The sequence below is a fragment of the Salvia hispanica genome, chromosome 6 (genome assembly GCF_029641045.1).
Source record: "Salvia hispanica isolate PSC_SH4W2 chromosome 6, Shi_PSC_v1, whole genome shotgun sequence".
In the NCBI taxonomy this organism is placed as follows: domain Eukaryota; kingdom Viridiplantae; phylum Streptophyta; class Magnoliopsida; order Lamiales; family Lamiaceae; genus Salvia; species Salvia hispanica.
Window position 1 is genome coordinate 33,741,618 of NC_142697.1, and position 6,030 is coordinate 33,747,647.

General features: G+C 36.7%; 1 pseudogene; it reads left to right on the forward strand.

Annotated features, from left to right (window-relative positions):
• The first annotated feature begins 1,090 nt into the window (after positions 1-1,090).
• On the forward strand, positions 1,091-4,453 carry LOC148923647 (uncharacterized; annotated as a pseudogene).
• Positions 4,454-6,030: the final 1,577 nt, after the last annotated feature.

Here is a 6,030-nt window from a genome sequence, read left to right on the forward strand (position 1 = left end):
CTTGAACCCTAGATCTTTTTCTTCCTCCCTACTCCACAATATTTGTTTTTAATTAATTATAGAGAATAAAATCTTACCAAATATTCTATATTATTTACCTAAAGATCTTATTGAGCACTATAAATAAGAGAAACCCCTAACCCTAGCTATCACAATTTTCACCCCCTCCCTCTTTTCCTTCTCTCTCAATTTTCTTCTACCTTACTCCAATAATCCTTCATCCTTTGAGAAGAATTAGAGTTTGAGCCTCAAGATTTTTGAAGAACCAAGTCTTTACTTCGTTTCTACCGTTCGTTATTCTCAAAAAGGTATTCTCATATTAATCTTCTTCTTTCTACTCGATTCCTCTTCTTTCTAACCGATTAATCGGTATTCTTGAACCCTCATGCATCTTGTTGGGTGAAAGTGGGATAAAGGGGATATGGAAATATGTATGCATGTGTGTGGCGTGTGTGCGTGTGGGTGTGGCGAGTGTGCGTGCGTGTTGTGTGTGTGTGTTGTGTGTATGTTGGCAAAATACTCTTGTGTGACATATGTTGATGTTAGATGTAGAGTTGAGATGCAAATGGAACTTATGTGATGAACATGGCCTTGATTGATGACGTTAAGATAAATCGATGGGAAAAGGGAAAAGCGTTGAGACATGCATGAGTTAGGAGTTTGTGTTGAATCTGATTTGTGATATATGCCTATGTGATTAAAAGGTGAAACCTCGGTTGCGAAGCAGGATAACAAAGGAAAGAACATACTTGAAATCTAAGCAGTCGAGGTGGGCTTTATTCCTAAACTCTTTTATGTTGCAAATTTATGAAAGTGGAGAGATAAGGGTGGTTTAACTGTTATGCCATGCCTATGTTTGTTTTGTGATGATATTGTGTGCCTGATGCCTAGTTTGTGAGTACGCTCCATTAGGCTACAGTGGCTATGGATATGTTTAAACGAATTCGGGTTTGAGTATGGGCCGCAAACCCTATCACGATTAGTCTAATATTCATAACAAAATTCTATATCATTTAACCATTCCATGAAAGCATAATCTATCGTGCCTTTTAGCAGTGCCAAGTGCTAACATATGAAAGAATCTTTTGTCATGGCAACTACTAAAAGTGGTAGTATATATTCGACTACATATCTCTTAACATTTTTCTTGATTATGTTGAATACAAAAATCCATATTTAATTCCACTTGTTTCATATAGTATTAGCGTTTTTATAAAATTTTATAAATAACATTGTCAATTTTATTATTTAGGTCGAATACCACGCCAAATCGGGAACATATCTTCACTAGTAGATCTTGATCTTGCTTTGAATAAGCTGACCGGTATGTTTATAAATTTCTATACTTGTCGTATATTGCTAGTTTATTACATCAAATATTTCATAATAAATTGTTACTCCCTCCGTCCACGAATAAGAGTCCCGTTTGCTTTTTCGCACTTGTTTTGTAAAAATGATAATAAATAGTTAAAGTGAAGAAATGATAAAGTAAAAGAGAGAATAATGTAGACAAGAGTCTTATCTACACTATTCTCTCTCTTATTCGTGGACGGAGGGAGTATTTGTTAATACTCCTTCGTCCCACTCTAAGTAGAGTATTTATTTTTTGATACAAGATTTTATGTAGTGTTTCTTTTTAATTATGTGACAGAATAAAGACAGAATAAAGTAAAACATAGGGAAAAAGTAGAGAGTGATATTTCAATTTTAGAAATGAGTCATTTAGAATGAAACATCTAAAAAAGGAAAATATGTCACCTAAAGTGGTGACTTTGAAGACTAATTAATCATATTTGAATAATTACATACTGTAGGTGAGTTGCCTGAAGAGCTTGGTAATCTAGCAAAAATCGAGTTCTTAACAACATCTTTCAACGATTTGTTGTCTGGTCCCATCCCCTCTTCCACCTTCAACTTATCAAATTTGGTGATACTCTCTCTTCAACAAAACCAGTTTTCTGGTAGTCTTCCTTCAGTCATGGGGATCTCACTTGCCAATCTCGAAGAACTTTATTTATTCTTTAACAGACTCACAGGCGAAATTCCGGCCTCTATCACCAATGCTTCTCAGCTTACTGTTATAGAATTGAACAGAAACTCATTCACTGGTCCCATTCCCGACTTTCGTAATCTAAGACAGCTGCAAGTGCTTCGCCTTTGGGAAAATAATCTGACTGGTGCAGACTCTCCAAATCAAGAATTGGAATTTCTCTCTTCGTTAACAAACTGCCAAAATTTGCTGCACTTGGAAATTACCAACAATCCGATGATGAATGGTATCCTTCCCGCTTCGATTGGGAACTTATCTGCTTCTCTTGTCACCTTTTCAGCGTCTAACTGCAGCATCAGAGGTATTATTCCTCTTGAAATTGGAAATTTAGCAAGTTTGGAGGTTTTGGATTTATCCAAGAATCAACTCACAGGATTCATCCCAACAACAGTGGGAAAGCTAAATCAGCTTGGAAAGTTGCACCTTTATGATAACCAGCTACAAGGATATATCACTCATAGTCTTTGCCAAAACACTTCTTTATTAGAGTTATATTTGGATAGTAATATGCTTATAGGTTCAATACCTGAATGTTTGGGAGATATTAAATCCCTTCAAAAGGTTTCTTTTGCATCAAACAAGCTAAATTCCACACTCCCTTTCAACTTCTTAAATCTTCCAAAGCTCATAAATCTCAACCTGTCTTCAAACAGTTTGAGTGGTCAAATTCCTGATCAATTCACAAGTTTGACTACTCTGAACTATCTTGACTTGTCTTCTAACAAGTTTATAGGAAACATTCCAAACACAATTGGTAGTTGTCAATCTCTTCAGGTCCTATTTTTGTCGAATAATATGTTGAATGGATCCATCCCCGATTCTCTGGAGAAGGTTAAAGGCTTGACGAATCTGAGTCTATCATGTAATAATCTCTCCGGTTCGATACCCGCCTCCCTAGAAAAGCTCAAACTCCAATATTTTAATGTTTCGCGCAACAATTTGCAAGGGAAGATTCCGGAAGGGGGTTGCTTTGCCAACTATCTGCTGACTCTTTTACTCAAAACCCTAATCTATGCGGCGCCAGAAGATTCCAAGTGCCACCTTGTGGGAGTGGAAGGTCAAGATTGGAAACAACTGCAATGATAATGAAATATGTTGTGCCTCACTTCGTTGGAGCTTTGATTTTGGTCAGTGGGAGCTTCGTGGAAGATCGTCTCAGAGAGGGAACTCATACAGGGGACGAGTTCGTTTAGTGAGATGAACCTACTCGGAAAAGGTAGCTTTGGTTCGGTATTCAAAGCAGAGCTCTCGGATGACACAACTGCAGCAGTGAAAGTGTTCAACTTGGAACTGGAAGGAGCGCTCAAGAGCTTCGACACAGAGAGTCGGATACTTGTCAGTATTCGCCACAGGAACTTGATCAAGATACTTGGTTGTTGTAGCAACGAGCAGTTCAAGGCCTTGATTCTTGCTTACATGCCTAATGAGAGTCTGGAGAAATGGATGCATTCTGATGTGTATGTTTTGGATTTGGTGAAGAGGTTGAACATAGCCATAGATGTCGCGTTGGCCTTGGAGTATCTTCATCACAATCACACATTTACAGTTGTGCATTGTGATATAAAGCCGAACAATGTGTTGCTTGATGAAGATATGACTGCGCATGTCGGTGATTTTGGCATTTCGAAACTTTCTGAGGATCGGGAAGCTGTGATTCACACTATAACTATGGCAACTATCGGTTATGCAGCACCAGGTAATCTAAATTACTCTAGAACATCTTATATTCTAATGACTATGATGAGGTGTGATCTTTTACTAACTCTGGTAACTTAATTATCAATTCAGTGTATTAAAAATGTCAACACGATAAAATTGAAATATCAACATAAACTTAGTTGATATTTTAATACACTGTATTGACTTGATATTCAGTGTTGACATTTTAATGTGATCGCATCGACATTTTTAATACACTGCGGCGATGAGCAAGCAAGTTTGCAATTTAAGTAAAGTTAACATTATAAAGCACCCCTGTCTATAAGTTTCTTTTCTTCTTGTGGCTATTGACAAACATGTGCAATGTTACAAATAGAGTATGGATCAGAAGGAAAAGTATCTACTCACGGGGATGTATATAGTTTCGGGATACTGCTGTTGGAGATTTTTACAAGTAAGAAGCCAACAGATGATATGTTTAGAGGAGAAATGGGCATAAAGGAGTGGGTAGGCAAAGCATTACAAGAAGATGGAATAAGTGAAGTTGTGGCTCCCGGTTTGCTATCAAGATCCGATCGGCATTTCCCTGCAAACGAGCAATGTGTGTCGTCTATATTTGATTTGACAATGAAATGTTTGGCCTTTTCGCCCGAGCAAAGGATCAACATGATGCAAGCAGCAGCTGCATTACAGAAGTTCAGGGCTATAGTACAAGCAGCCAAGAAGAAGCAAAGCAGATCTTGATTATGTATAATACTTATCATACGTAAGCACTATTCTCGTTTACTCCGTGTAATTAGCCTATTATTTATCATCTGATTGTGTGTTTACAAGTTCAAAGTTTACTAGTAATACAATATGATTTCGTACTTTGTTTTGATGATTAGATGGCGGATGTCACATGTATATATTTATATAAGGAATGCAAGATACCAAAGTCCAAAACTAATTCTTATATTAATTAGATTAAGATGATCCACCTGCTAGATTGTGTCATGTGGCAGATTTATATGATTTATTTTAGTGTAAATTTGGAAAGCAATGACGATTCTTAAAAATCTCAATAAATCCTTAAAACTTAAATTTTATGTATAAATTTTCTTTCAATTGAAATTTTTTTTTTTTTTGTATGCCATATAGTATCAAATTAAAGTATCAAATTAAAGGTTATTTTACGAGGATTTTAATGAAGTCTAAATTGCATACTTTTCGACAAAAAAAAAAATTGCACAAAAATATAATTTGTTGAGTATATTTCTATAATGTTCTTCATTGCATTACTTTGATGTCCTAAGTAAATGTACATGATACCATACGTTCAACGTGTATAACAGTAACACTGAAAAATTGTACTACGAATATTTAAGTGTGCTTTAAAATTTACAAGCACTTTGGGCTTAATGCAGTATGTTACAGTAGTGTAATGCATCAAGTGCAATGTATATATGCCTGAGCTCAGTTTATATAATGCCAATAAAATGTGTATATTTTCGAATTATGTGTATTTAGTACAATTATCAATGAGACCATTTTAACCTTAATGCCTATTCAGTGTTCTTAATATAGACACATTTGTCACACTCGTTGATTTTAAACCCATTTGATAACATTACATTATCAAATTTCAAGTGTCATTGTAACGGTGCTTGCTTCAATCCATAGAGGGACTTCACCAGTTTGCATACCTTCTTCTCTTGTCCAGGTACTACAAACTCTTCGGGTTGTTCCATATAGATTTCGTCCTCTAGTTCACCATTTAGAAACGCAGTCTTTTAACATTCATTTGATGAATCTCAAGATTGTGCAATGCAGCAATCGCGAGAAGCACTCGGATAGATGTAATCCTCGTTACAGGTGAATAAGTGTCGAAGAAGTCATGTCCTTCCTTTTGTTTAAAACCCTTTACAACCGGTCGGGCTTTATACTTATTCACTGTTCAATCAGCCTTAAATTTTCTTTTAAGCACTCATTTGCACCCTAAAGGTTTTGCACATTCGGGCAAATCAACCAACACCCAAGTAACCAGTCAGGCTTTATACTTATTCACTGTTCCATCGGCCTCAAATTTTGTTTTAAGCACTCATTTGCACCCTAAAGGTTTTGCACCGAACCAACACCCATGTGTGATTTAGCAAAATTGAATCAATTTCGCTTTGAACAGCTTCTCTCCAATGTAGTCAGGACCAAATGTTTTTGATGTTCTGACCCTACTACCACGTCTTAGTACTGCATCACTTCAGCACGCGGCTCGCGGCGGGGCGGGCGGCGGTAGCGCGCGTGTGTGCGCGCGTGTGGGCTTTACAACCCATCTTAGTCCACTA